The sequence below is a fragment of the Chanodichthys erythropterus genome, chromosome 3 (genome assembly GCF_024489055.1).
Source record: "Chanodichthys erythropterus isolate Z2021 chromosome 3, ASM2448905v1, whole genome shotgun sequence".
Classification (NCBI taxonomy): domain Eukaryota; kingdom Metazoa; phylum Chordata; class Actinopteri; order Cypriniformes; family Xenocyprididae; genus Chanodichthys; species Chanodichthys erythropterus.
Window position 1 is genome coordinate 9,940,113 of NC_090223.1, and position 15,216 is coordinate 9,955,328.

The 15,216-nt window shown below is 43.1% G+C and overlaps 1 long non-coding RNA gene across 1 annotated transcript in view; it reads left to right on the forward strand.

The window, feature by feature from the left end:
- The first annotated feature begins 379 nt into the window (after window positions 1-379).
- LOC137017036 (uncharacterized) overlaps window positions 380-15,216 on the forward strand; it is a 33,126-nt gene continuing 18,289 nt past the window's right edge. Inside the window, exons 1-2 of the long non-coding RNA XR_010894544.1 lie at window positions 380-614; window positions 718-914. This is a non-coding gene — a long non-coding RNA (uncharacterized lncRNA). The remainder of the gene's footprint in view (window positions 615-717; window positions 915-15,216) is intronic.

The following is a 15,216-nucleotide window of genomic DNA, read 5'->3' on the forward strand; positions in this document are numbered from 1 at the left end:
ACACAATCATTTCATCATTTGTGTTTTGATCCACAAATACTTCTCTAAGATGTTTACTAAAGATCTATAAATCTGGAAAAACAACTGATAAACGTGTTAGAAAATCAGTTAGTCTCAGAGCAGTCTTCAGCTTAGAGAGACGCAGATGAACAAACACAGATGGACGTCTCTGAGATGAACGTGTGTATCAGGGGGCGTCACTTTACTCAGATCTTAATTTTTGAGGCCATGAATGTTAATGCATGATGTGTTAAATATGAAGGTAAGATATATCAAAAATAAAGAACATCATAATAATAATATTGGTCTATCAGAACAGTTAATCATCTGCAGACCCCTTTATATACGTACTTTCCATATTCATTTCTTGAGATTCACTGACTGGAACACAGACCATCTCCAAACACACACACTAACTTCTGTTCACTGTAGTTCTCAGTGCTTTAGAAATGATACACATAATTTCAGAGGTCTGACACTGCCAGGGCGCCATCTAGTGGCTGCTAAACCTCTCTGAACACACGCACTGACCCCAATGTAACTCTGCTGGAGCTGAACAGGATTGTGGAGGACCAGATGAAGCTGCTGTCTTCAGGCTGCTCATAGCTGAAAAAGTAAGTTGAATACGGAAGGCGATCAGGCAGAAGCTACATATTTTACTTCATAACTTGTTCAATATGGATATATTTTCTACACAAATGCATCGCTTCACTTCAGAAGGCCTTTATTAACCCCTGGAGCCGTGTGGAGTATGTTTATGATGGATGGATGTGGATGGAGACACTTTCTTCAGCTCAAACTTGATCCCATTCACTCCCGTTATAAAGCTCGGATGCATCAGGATATTTATTAATATTTCTCCGACTGTGTTCATCAGAAAGAAGAAAGTCATAAACACCTAGGATGGCTTGAGGGTGAGTAAAGCTTGGGCTAATTTTCATTTGAAAGTGAACTAATCCTTTAAGTGTAAAGAAATATGTTCAGTGTTTATAGTTCAAGCACACGGTTTTGACGTAAGTGAAAGACACCTGAACTGGATCAGATCGGTAAAGTTAGCAACATATTCACAGATTATTGATTTCCTGGATCAATAACTCATGAGATAAACATTGTTATTAATGTTCCTATCAGAGTCTATTTGACCCCATTCAATGTTAAAGGACTGACATCAGTTTTTATTATTCATATTTAATGGCTTTTCCTAGGGGGGGTTGGATGAGATTGTGGATGTTTTAAATAATATATAGTAGTAGTAATAATAATAATATAACTTGCTAATCATGCAAGCAAAACCCTAGTAACTGCGCTGAGTACCTTAGTGACTGCATAGCAACACCTTAACAACCACTCTGAGTACCTTAGATACCCTAGCAACCACATAGCATCACCCAAACAAACAACTTGAGTACTCTAGCAACAGCATAGCAACACCTTAAAAACCACCCTGAATACCATAGCATCTACATAACACCCTAGCAACCAACCCAGGTACCCTAGCAAGTGCATAGCAACACCCTAGCAATCACCCCAAGTACCTTAGAATCTGTATAACACCCTAGCAATCATATAGCAACACCCTAGCAACCACCGTGAGTACCTTAACAACCACACAGCAACACCTTAGCAACCACCCCAAATATCTCAGCAACTGTAAAGCAACACCCTAGCATCCACTCAGAACACCCTGGCAACTGCATAGGAACACCCTAGCAACCAATCTGAGTACCCTGGCAACTGCATATAAACAGCCTAGCAACCACCCTTAGTACCTTAGCAACTGCATAGCGACACCCTAGAAACCACCCAGAATACCCTAGCACCCGCATACCATATACATAGCATACACTAGAAATTGCAGGGCAACACCATAGCAACCACCCCAGTACCCTAGAAACCATGATTAGATTAAACCACTCTGAGTACCTTAGCAACCACATAACAACAGTCTAACATGCTACCAACATGTTAATCATCCTAACCTGTTAATCATGCTAACGCCATTTTAAATTAACGTGTTATTCATGTTACCTACATGTTCAATTATGTTAGCAGCTGCTAATCAAGATAGCAATGTGTTAAATTATGTTAGCAACATGGGGGGCTATTCACATCCCTGCAAACATGTCCCTGCAGGGCCCATACTGACTCGTTGCAGGCACAGTGCTCTAGCTCCAGCCCACATCAAACCTAAACAGGCCCAGTGCGGCTTTCTCAGGCGAGGCCTACAGCTTTGGGCTCACTGCGCCTCTCTGTGATCAGCCCACACCAGTGAACTGCCCACATTAACCCATGATGGCCCAGTGTGGATCAGCCCAATCGGGCCCAGAACAACTTTAAAAATTACAAAAATAATCTGTAATTAATACAATAACAAAACAGTTAGATGATAAAACGGTCAAATGACTGGAATAAAGTAAAATCTCCTTATTTAAATAAGCTGAAAACACTGTCACATGATCAGCAGCAGAACATTAAACACTAACAGATCTGTCTAGATCTCAACATCTTCACTTACTACAATCCAGTTTGACTATTTCTTTCATACTAAACTTTTAGATGTTGATGTTTTATTGAAAATCACAGTTGAAGTCACCGTTATGGAGGTCAGTGTTTGCTTTAGTTGGGCTCTTGACCCTTGACCTCCTAACTTTAATGTTTCTCTGGCTGCTGTAACTGTGTGTTTCTGAAACACTTTTGATTAAACAAAAACTGCAAGAGAAACTCTGGTTAGATGAAGTTGATCACTTTATTGATGATTCAATGATCAGAATCAGAGAGATTTATATTTTACAGAGTGTGATTTAGGGAATGTTTGAGTGACAGACGTTCCTGCAGTCATTGACCATTTCTTTTTTAATGATCATTAATCATTATTTTCATTAATGGTAAATGTTTGGCACCCTGTGCTGCAGATTTATTGTTGTAGATTAATATTGAGGGTCCAGTGAGGGATTCCTGGGGTTCAGTGAGGGCTGCCCGTGCAGGGCCAACGCTAAGAGGCCAACGTTTTACCAATGAGCAAATTCTCAGGTTCCCTGCGCTGGCAGCCTGCTGGAGACCCTTACGCTTAATATTATGAGCATTTTCCTAATATTTTGCTGCCAAAACAGCCCTGACACGTCGAGGCATGGACTCCTCTAGACCCCTGAAGTTGGCTGTGGGATCTGCACCAAGATGTTAGCAGCAGATCCTTTAAGTCCTGTAAGTTGCGAGGTGGAGCCTCCATGGACAAACCAGTTTGGTTCTTTTCCATGAACTGGTTCTTTCGGACAGTTCGATTCAATAAACCAGTTGAAAAAAATGGTTCACCGGTTCTTTTACGCTCTGACGTAATGACATCATCATCGTAGGCCAGGATGAAAAAACACTTAACACATTCGAATATATAAAGTCAGTAATCATAACATCAGTCAGCTAAAACATCATTTTAATCTGAAACATTTCTTACAACTTAGTTGTGCATCTAAAGCATCCAAACACATATACAGGCAGTGATGTGCAAACTAAGTTTTACAGTTATAAAGTGAATAAATTAGTCTTCATCAGAGCAGAAACCCTGATCCGCTTACATTACGATTTATTTGTAATTAAATAAACTTACATTCGAGTCCTCTCATAGCATCAGTTGTCCTAGTTAACTGGTGTTGTGACAGTCATTACTGTTCGGTAGCTTCAGATCACACGCTGAATCATGTATGCCCAGTATCATCAGTTCATCGGTTCTCAAATCGGACCCGTCGGAAAGAAGTGGTTTTGTACTGGTGATCCAAAAACCGTTTTTGAGATTGAGATTTAAGAACTGCGAGAGCGATTCAAAAGGAGTCGTTTGTTTGCTCTCGCTGTAGTTTGATTACATCATTTTTTTTAATATTTATATCACCTTGTTTTGAAATTAAATAAGCTGTCCATGGATTATTTATGAAACAAATAAATTAGTTTAGTTTGATAGTTTTACAAACAATTAATTGTTTCCAACCTTTTTAAAAAATTAACTTGAAAGCACAACTGCACAACTTTTACTATATTGCCTTTTAATATAAAAAAAATTGTAGAACTATTTCATGCTGGCATGTAGTTTATTATGTACAGTATTTTGTATGCTATTAATCTGCTCTGGTGTATTTGGAAAAGCACAATAAACTTTTTGTATTTTGAATTAAGTCATAAACATATTTCCAGTATGTTTTATATTATCACACTGTCCGATGTTCAACAAAACTTGACTAACGTGCTTTTCGTTCTCTTGAAAAAGTACACGCATGCTCAGTATCATCAGCTCATCGGTTCTCATCAGCTCATCGGACATGTCCAAGAGAAGCAGTTCTCGGTTGTGTACTGGTGATCCAAAAACCGTTGCACCGATTCTTGACTCGAGATTGAGAACGGTGACAGGCCGTGTAAGTTCGTTCTTGTGCGCCGCACATGCTCACTCATATCAGCTGCTCTGCTGCTCATCATCATCATTTCTCTCTTCACAGCAGGTTCAGTCAGTGTACTGTTGGAGTAACTGAATAACTCCGGGACGTTGGTTTATTTCGGCATGTCAAAAGTGAGTAACTTCAGTAATTTGTGGATTAGTGTTTGTTTACTGGTGATGCGAACTGTTTGGAAAGATTCAGTCCGATTTGGTGAACTGGTTCAACTGGTTCACTGAAAAAAAACGGTTAAAAAGAACGATTTGTTCGTGAACCGGACATCATTATGGACTAGTTTGTTCAGCACATCCTACAGATGCTCGACTGGATTGAGATCTGGGGAATTTGAAGGCCAAGTCAACACCTCAAACTCGTTTTTGTGCTCCTCAAACCATTCCTGAATCATTTCTGCTTTGTGGCAGGAGCATTATCCTGCTGAAAGAGGCCACAGACACCAGGGAATACCTCACATGTCCACTGTTGGCTCTTTCGGCGGTGGACAGGGGTCAGCATGGTCACCCTGACTGATCTGCAGCTATGCAGCTCCATACGCAACAAACTGTGATGCTCTGTGTATTCTGACACCTTTCTATCAGAACCAGCATTAACTTCTTGAGCAGTTTGAGCTACAGGAGCTCGTCTGTTGGATCGGACCACACAGACCAGCCTTCAATGAGCCTCGGCCGCCCATGACCCTGTCGCCGATTCACCACTGTTCCTTATTGGAGCACTTTTGATAGATCCTGACCACTGCAGACCGGTATAGATATATTTATTGATTGATTCTGGAGGTTTAAGCTGCAGGGGTCTAATTGAGTTTCATTGCTCAATATTAAAAATTATTTTCCAGTGCACTGCATTTCTGCTGGTTTTCACACTTCATCTCTCTCACACACATTCACATGCAAATACACACAAACATCACCTCCTTTTTGACACTTGTGGCTCCTGAAGGCATCAGTGACGTCTGAAACTGTTTATGAACGTTTGTTTTAGCAGAAGCGTATTAAACCACAGTGTGTTTAAAGGTTAAAGTGTCTCTACACTCACAGTTCTTCTCTCTCATCGACTCTCAATTGATCACTTGCTACTATATTTGCTCAAAAATGCAGGTTTATTTGATGTAAATCACTCAGATCGCTGCACTGAACTCATCTGTGGTTTGGTTGAGTGTGGTTTGTGTGGACAGATTTCAACCAAACGATCAACTGAATCTGAGTTTAACAGCAGAAAGATGAATGTAGAAACACTTGATCAGACCAAACATCTGTGGATTCAAACGACATGTGTGAACAAATGTGCTCAAATATATGTGATGAGAGATAAAGATCACAGTAAGAGCAGAGAGGAATATAAACTGAAGAAATGACTCAAGTTCACACATTTATTTTTGAGACCGTGTGGTCAGTTTATTTTTCTTCTCATTTCACACTCATGTTTTTCACACTTAATTGTTTCCACTCCAGTGGTCAGCGTCTTCTTCGAACTCTTTAAGAGTGTTTTCACCCACAGCTGTGATGAGATCAATGTTTGTCAGCTTTTAAAAGATATTTTAAAGTTTAAATGTGAATTCTCTGAATATTACACCAAATTTATTCTTTTATCTAATAGTTTTTCTTTTGAATGGCCTGGTAGTTTCTCTAGTATTTATTATATTGATAAAAGTTTCTGCTAAATGATTAAATGTAATGTGATGTATCAGTTTCAAGACTAACAGAATAATTGTGTAAAATCAGATAAACAGTGAGTAGAGCTGCATATGAAAAAGACAAGAAGGAGGATGAAGAATTTAAAATTATATTAAAGCATTTTTATTTAAAATTGTACAAATGGAGGCAGAGAGAGAAAGAGAGAGAGGTTTAGAAACACTTTATTTTTCACATTTTTTTTTACATTCCTACTTCAAGCTTCATATCCCAAAAAGCATTAAAAAACAACCAAATATAAAATAAATAAATAAAATACACATTTAAAAACCTAAGAACAATTGATCATCATGTACAACACATAGAACCTCATTAATACACCAAATTTCACAAAAAGCAGCTACATTATTTGTAAAACCATAAATTCTGTTCTCAATCTTGCTGACACCAGACACATAAACATCACTTTAGGGTCAATTGCTGCCAACTCTAAGCCTTTATTCTTTCTTTTTTTCCATATGGCCAATTCTGCTGTCCCTATAAGATAATTTAATAAACATCTTCCTCTTCTTAATAAAAATCTATATTTCAGTCCTCCTATAAATATTTTGTCTGAAAAATCTTCAGTAAACCCCTGAAACAAAGTTATAAGTAAGTCAAACAGATTATCTAATCTAATACATTTTAAGAACAGATGCTCTAAATCTTCTCCCTCACCACAAAACCTACACTGCCCACCAACCGCTGGATTCAGGTGTGCCACGTGTCTGTCCGTAGCTACAAAGAATATACACCAACAAGAAGAGACAGTCAATAGGACATTCCATTGAAACACCGGCACCCAGCAGCAGCCCTGCGTTTCCACCATTTTGGGGTGAAAGTGAGTCGCAGTCCACTAGTTTCTATGGCAACATCAGCTGCTTTGTTAAAAAAAAGTACATTAAAGCTGAAATCCAACCTGAATGATGAAAACACAGAATAAAATACTATCACTAGTGATCATCAAATCCTTTTTACGGTTTATTTTACACACTTTGTGTTTCAATCTTCCACTTTTGTTCACAAAACCTTTGCTCTCCAGAAACCCAGTCTGTCACAGACACGCCAGGCTCCAGCACCATCCAATCACAGCGCACACCATCCCCTGAATACTGATCATCGTCACCTGCACCCAGGGGCGGACTGGCCATCTGTATGATCTGGAGAATCACAGAACGGCCGGTACTCCAGGACGGCCGGCGGGCCGGCCCACCACCCGCCACGCACGCAGTCATCATCTGTTTTTTTCCCCCACTAATCTGTTTCACACTCCAGTACTGTAGGTGGCAGCAATGGACCTTTAAGTTGGATGCCAGCTGCACTGGCCGTGGCCGCCAAGTAAGCAGCAAAGACGTTATATGAGTAGCCTATTCAAGTTAATCTAATATGTTTTTAACACAACATCTAGTCAACATCAGTCCTATTGCTATAATTTGGATGGTATAGTATCATGAGCCACAATCAGGGGCGGACTGGCCATCTGTGTGATCTGGACAATCACAGAACGGCCGGTACTCCAGGACGGCCGGCGGGCCGGCCCACCACCCGCCACGCACGCAGTCATCACCTGTTTTTTCCCCCCACTAATCTGTTTCACACTCCAGTACTGTAGGTGGCAGCAATGCACCTTTAAGTTGGATGCCAGCTGCACTGGCCGTGGCCGCCAAGTAAGCAGCAAAGACGTTAGATCAGTGGTCTCAAACTGCCGGCCCGCCCACCCCCTCTACCGGGCCCACAACTGATCTCAAAAATAAAACATAATCCGGCCCGCTAAATTATTATTATTATTATTATTATTATTATTCTCTAGTTGCTACTTGTCTGATATGCAAAGAAAAAGTCACCGTTCTAAGGGGCATTCACATATCGCGTCACATAAGCGGCCGCGCCACTTTCTCCTTCTTTCCAATGCGCTTTCGCTCCAGTGGCGTCTGTCGTTGCTATGCAACCATAAGCCGCTCTCTCAATCGCTTCTATTATGAGCGCGCTTGCCTAAATTACAGTAAAAGCACTCGACTTTAAGTCACAAGCGCCGATTTAAACCACCGAAATACGTCCGATGCAGCCATTAAACGTTACCGATGCTCAAACGGCATCTTGGACAAACGTGGCCCAGCTGTGTGAGCAGAAGCGCTGCAGGTGTCTATCAAGAAACAGAAGAGTGTACAAATGCATTCAGGGATTGTATTTGTTCAGTACAGTGTTGTTCAGTGCAAGATTTTAATGTTATTTAAGCTAACATAAAGTAAGGGAAAATACTTCCACTAGATGTTAAAAACTAATAATGTATGTAACAATGAAAGATTTTTATTTTTTGGCAAAATAAAGTTGATATATAGCTCCAGTTTTTTTTGTTTATTTCTGACCCCTCCACGCCACAAGTGTTGCTGGTTTTGTTTCTAAATTACTGATTTTTTATTCCATGCATCTTGTTGGATGTGAGAAGTTGCACCAGACTATTTCAATTAATAGTATTATATTAGTAATATTATATTAGTTTATTAGTAGTATTATATTAGTAATAGTATTATATAATTATATTACACTCTGTAACAATGAGAGAGACACTGCTGTTTACATTTAGTATGGTAAATAAGATATTTATAGTATAGGTATAAAAATATTTTAGTAGGCCTAATGAAATTTGAAGTAAATGAGAAATAATGCAAAGGAAAGTAAATTTTCTGAAATGTTGCGCTTTCTTGCGCTTGAAGGATAATATGGCCCTCCTATGAGGTGTCAATCACAGAAACGGCCCCCTGCCAATTTGATTTTGAGACCCCTGCTATATGAGTATTCAAGTTAATCTAGAATAATATGCTTTTAACACAACATCTAGTCAGCATAAGTGCTATTGCTATAATTTGGATGGTATAGTATCATGAGCCACAATTAAAGTCTTGTGACACTCATGCCAGGCGTTATTGTTGTTGTTGTCGAGTTTCCGCACGGCGATTGCTTTGGGCCGGGCCTAGTCAAAGTCCAGGGCCGTTTTTTAGTCCCAGTCCGTCCCTGGCCACAATTAAAGTCTTGTGACACTCATGCCAGGCGTTATTGTTGTTGTTGTTGTTGAGTTTCCGCACGCCGATTGCTTTGGGCCAGGCCTAGTCAAAGTCCAGGGCCGTTTTTTAGTCCCAGTCCATCCCTGCCTGCACCTCATCAGCTCACTTATCACCAGCACTATATAAGACACACTCACACACAGTCACATTGTCCGGTCTCATTTGCATCTAAGGACTTACCTGAATGCTTACCTCAAGGACCTTGGTGGACGCGTTTCGCAATCTCCATCACAAACGCCACAGCCAGATCCAGCTCCATCTCCCGCCATCACTTCCGCACACGCCAGCAACTCTTCCTCATCGCTCACGTTCACCAGTCCCATGGCCAAACCGGCTCCCTACTCTGGTTCGGCGGAAGACTGCAATGGTTTCCTCCTGCAAGTTTCCCTGACCCTGGAGATGCAACCGCACCTGTTCCCCACTGAATATTCAAAGGTAGCTTTCATCATTTCACAACTTTCCGGTAAAGCTTTGCAGTGGGCCGATTCTATCTGGTCGCAGAACAATCCAGTGATGCAGACATACTCAGGCTTCGTTGAACACTTCCGTGAAGTGTTTGGAAAACCATCTTGGGATTCTTCTATCGGTGAGAAATTGTATAATTTAAAACAAGGAAAGTTGTCTGTTAATGAGTATGCTCTGCAGTTCAGAACTCTCGCAGCCCGGAGTGGATGGAACAAACAAGCACTGCTGACGTCATACCGTCAAGGATTGGATCCTCGCGTGCCGTTGCATCTTGCTGCATACGAGGATACCATCGGGCTTGAACGCTTCATCCAGCTGTCAATACGCTTCGCCACTCGTATGCAGTCGTGTCTCGAAGAGCACCAGGGTCAGAGTCTTCACAACATCTCCCTCTGCCGACCAGAGTCCGTCAGTACCCCAGAACCAGCTCAAGAACCCATGCAAGTAGAATCATCACGGCTGACTCCAACGGAAAGACAGAGAAGACTGACCCAGAATCTATGTCTCTATTGCGGATTACCAGGGCATGTACTCTCCTCATGCCCTACACGTCCTCCACGCCCCATGGTGAGTGCTATTATCTCTACTCTTCAGACGCAAAAGCCACTCACCACGATTATCACTCTTACTGCTGCTGATGTTTCTCTTCCAGTATCCGCCCTCATCGATTCTGGGTCAGCGGGAAATTTCATCTCTGGCGCCCTCTGTCGTCAGCTTAACATCAAGACCCAGAGCACGCCTAAGACTTACCAGATCGAATCAATAACTGGAAAACCTGTGAGTAATAGACGAGTCAGCCGCATCACGAAACCTGTACATCTTCATATCGGAGTGCTGCACCACGAATTCATCCAACTGCTGGTTCTGGAGGGTTCCACCGCTGACGTGATACTAGGGTGTCCGTGGTTGCAGCAACACAATCCCATCCTCTCTTGGAACACCGGAGAAGTCCTGAAGTGGGGCGACACCTGCTTTCCTGAGTGTTTTTCTGACCTGCCTGTTCCCAAGTCTCCGCGCTCCAACACTCTTCCAGTCTGTGCCACATCTGTTGAGAGTCCCCTCGAGAAACGGTCTGTGGACATCCCGTCCTGTTACGCCCCCTTCAGCGACGTACTCTGCCCCAAGAGAGCCTCTAAGCTGCCTCCACACCGGCCATGGGACTGTGCCATCGACCTGCTTCCGGGTGAGTCAGTGCCAAGGGGTAAGATTTACCCCTTATCCATCCCGGAGGAGAAGGCCATGGTGGATTACATCGAGGAGGCATTGGCTCAAAGATACATCCGACCATCTACTTCCCCTGCTGCATCCAGCTTCTTCTTCGTGGCTAAAAAAGACAGAGGCTTGCGGCCATGTATTGACTACAGAGCACTCAATGCCATCACAGTTAAATTCCGGTATCCCCTTCCTCTCGTTCCAGCAGCCCTAGAACACCTCCGTGGAGCCACTGTGTTCACCAAGTTGGACCTCCGCAGCGCCTACAACTTGATCCGGATACGTGAGGGGGACGAATGGAAGACCGCCTTCGTCACGCCCACTGGCCACTACGAATACTTGGTCATGCCGTATGGACTGGTAAATGCCCCCTCCGTATTCCAGGACTTTATTCATGAGGTGCTCCGGGAGTACCTCCATAAATTCGTACTGGTATACATCGACGATATACTGATATACTCCCGGAGTATGGCCGACCACCAACGCCACGTTGCGGAGGTCCTGCAACGCCTGAGGGACTTCCAGCTATTCCTCAAGGCCGAGAAATGCTCTTTCCACCAGCCCTCAGTGCAGTTCCTTGGTTACAACATCGATCACAGTGGCATCCGGATGGACGAGGGGAAGGTGGCAGCAATCAAAGACTGGCCAACACCCACCACAGTGAAAGAACTCCAACGTTTCCTTGGATTTGCCAACTTTTACAGAAGATTCATTCATAATTACAGTTCCATCACCAGTCCACTCACAAGCCTCCTCCGAAATAAGCCCAAGTCTCTGTCCTGGACTCCATCAGCCACTGAAGCTTTCAACACCCTAAAGCACGCCTCCACTCCTGGTGCATCCTGACCCTGACAAACCTTCATCGTGGAAGTCGACGCCTCCACCACCGGAGTTGGAGCGGTGTTGTCGCAGCAGCAGGGGAACCCGAGCCGACTCCATCCATGTGCCTTCTTCTCCCGCAAGCTCAACTCGGTGGAGGTGAACTATGACATAGGCAATCGGGAACTCCTAGCCGTCAAGCTGGCCCTCGAGGAGTGGAGGCATTGGTTAGAGGGAGCACGACATCCATTCCTGGTATTAACGGATCATAAAAACCTGGAGTATCTTCGAGCCGCCAAGAGGCTTAACCCCAGACAAGCCCGGTGGGCCCTCTTCTTCACACGATTTAATTTCACCATCTCTTACCGTCCTGGGTCAAGAAATATCAAGGCTGACGCCCTGTCACGTATCCACGCTCCTGAGGAAATCACTGAAGAACCTGAGTCCATTCTACCTGAACAAATGATCGTCAGTCCTATCACCTGGTCTCCAGAAACTCTCCCTCCTTCCAATGCCTCCACCGACACTCCGCCGGGTTGTCCACAGGGCTTGCAATTCATCACCCCAGCACGGCGCACCCCACTGATCCACTCTGCACACTCCTCACTAGGCACTGGCCACCCGGGGGTCAATGAAACCCTCTCGCTGCTTAAAGAGCGCTTCTGGTGGCCCAACATGGCCAACGACGTCAGGAGGTACGTGCAGGGATGCAAGGAATGCGCCATGTCCAAGAGCCCACGCCACTTACCATCCGGCAAACTTCTTCCTCTGCCCGTTCCCAACCGACCCTGGTCACACCTAGGAGTGGACTTCATGACGGATCTCCCAGCCTCCAACGGATACACCTGCATCTTCGTCGTGGTAGACATGTTCTCCAAATCCTGCCGACTCATCCCTCTAAGAGGCCTGCCCACAGCCATGGAGACGGCTGAGGTTATGTTCAACAACATCTTTCGCTATTACGGGATCCCTGAAGACGTAGTATCCGACAGAGGTCCCCAGTTTATCTCACGGGTCTGGAAAGCCACAGACAAGCCAGGCTCCAGCACCATCCAATCACAGCGCACACCATCCCCTGAATACTGATCATCGTCACCTGCACCTCATCAGCTCACTTATCACCAGCACTATATAAGACACACTCACACACAGTCACATTGTCCGGTCTCGTTTGCATCTAAGGACTTACCTGAATGCTTACCTCAAGGACTCATCTTGCTACTTACCTGTACTCCGTGTACCCAAGCTCTATTCCTCGTTCTCTATCTGGTGTGAAGTGTTGTCTGAAGTCTCCAGGTCCATACAGCAAGTATCATTCTCCATTGTCACTCTGCCAACACAAAAGGACTGTGTTACTCTTCATATCATTCCTCAGTCATGAACTTGCATCTGTTTACTCACCTGTTGTCATCCTGATACTCTACTTGTGTTCAATAAACTACCTGTTAACCTATCTTCTGTCTCCTGGCTGGTCCTATTGTAACACAGTCAGTCTGGGTTAAAATTCTTTAAAAGGCTTATAAACACTGAATTAATACCAAGATATGAAATTAAATTAAGGACATGCATCAGAAAAATTGGGAATGTTGGACAATAAATATATGAATAACAGCTTGATTTTGCAGTGTTGACTAATGTCCGTTAAAGCAAAAGTGTCCAAAAGTGTGAATTATGCGATAATGGACACAGCAATGCATCATGTATTATAAGATCATTATGTTTGTAGCGCCCATACTGACTTGTTGCAGGCACAGTGCTCTAGGTCCAGCCCACATCAAACCTAAACAGGTCCAGTGCGGGCTTTCCCAGGCGAGGCCTACAGCTTTGGGCTCACTGCGGCCTCTCTGTGATCAGCCCACACCAGAGAACTGCCCACATTAACCCATGATGGCCCAGTTTGGATCAGCCCAATCGGGCCCAGAGCTACTTTAAACATTACAAAAATAATCTGTGATTAATACAATAACAAAACAGTTAGATGATAAAACGGTCAAATGACTGTCAGTAAAGTAAAATCTCCTTATTTAAATAAGCTGAAAACACTGTCACATGACCATCAGCAGAACATTAAACACTAACAGATCTGTCTAGATCTCAGCATCTTCACTTACTACAATCCAGTTTGACTATTTCTTTCATACTAAACTTTTAGATGTTGATGTTTTATGAGCACTTTTGATAGATACTGACCACTGCAGACCGGGAACACCCCACAAGAGCTGCAGTTTTGGAGATGCTCTGACCCAGTTGTCTAGACATCACAATTTGGTCCTTGTCAAACTCACTCAAATCCTTACGCTTGTCCATTTTTCCTGCTTCTAACATCATGCAAATGTTCACAAAATGTTCACTTGCTGCCTGATATATCCACCCACTAACAGCTGCCGTGATGAAGAGATGATCAGTGTTATTCACTTCACCTAATATATATATATATATATATATATATATATATATATATTGTAGCGCTCCACTACGGGAAAAGAGGAGAACAGACACGGAATGCAGTGAAGTGTCACCCCGGAAGGTGTCTTTATTTTGTCACGTAGTGCAAGTTTAGGTGCAATCAAACTCAGTCTCTGTGTTACTTGCAGCTGAAGTGTTCCGTGGGGAGAAGTGCAGTTCCTGCTTGCCCAGCGAAGAGAGGGTAGTTTAGCCACCTAGCTGGGTTATCCACACTCACTTGGGGGAGTCAATCGCTCTCTAAGTAAAGAAAAGACACAGAGGTTAGTAGCGCACCCAGTGAGAGTCCATACGGCTCTCCCCTCATCTTCCTTGGTGGCGTTTTTATCTCCCTCTGGGTGATTGTCTCATCCCCGTCACCTGGGACTGCCAGGTGTTTCCCATAATTAGCGTTGCTAGGGGTGACGAGTGGGGAGCAAGTGATATCTCGTCACAATATATACACACACACACACACACACACACACACACACAGATAAATAAATAAATAAATATTCTGGAGGTTTAAATTGTTGGGGTCTAATTGAGTTTCATTGCTCAATATTAAAAATAATTTTCTCGTGCACTGTATTTCTGCTGGTTTTCACACTTCATCTCTCTCACACACATTCACATGCAAATACGCAGAAACATCACCTCCTTTTTGACACTTGTGGCTCCTGAAGGCATCAGTGACGTCTGAAACTGTTTATGAATATCTATTTTAGCAGAAGCGTATTAAACCACAGTGTGTTTAAAGGTTAAAGTGTCTCTACACTTACAGTTCTTCTCTCTCCTCGACTCTCAATTGATCACTTGCTGTTATATTTGCTCAAAAATGCAAGTTTATTTGATGTAAATCACTCAGATCGCTGCACTGAACTCATCTGTGGTTGTTTTGCTGTGAGTTGTTGAAAGACACACCCGACATCTGTGGTTTGGTTTAGTGTAGTTTGTGTGGACAGATCAACTGAATCTGAGTTTAACAGCTGAAAGATGAATGTAGAGACACATGATCAGACCAAACATCTGTGGATTCAACCGACATGTGTGAACAAATGTGCTCAAATATATGTGATGAGAGATAAAGATCACACTAAGAGCAGAGAGGAATAT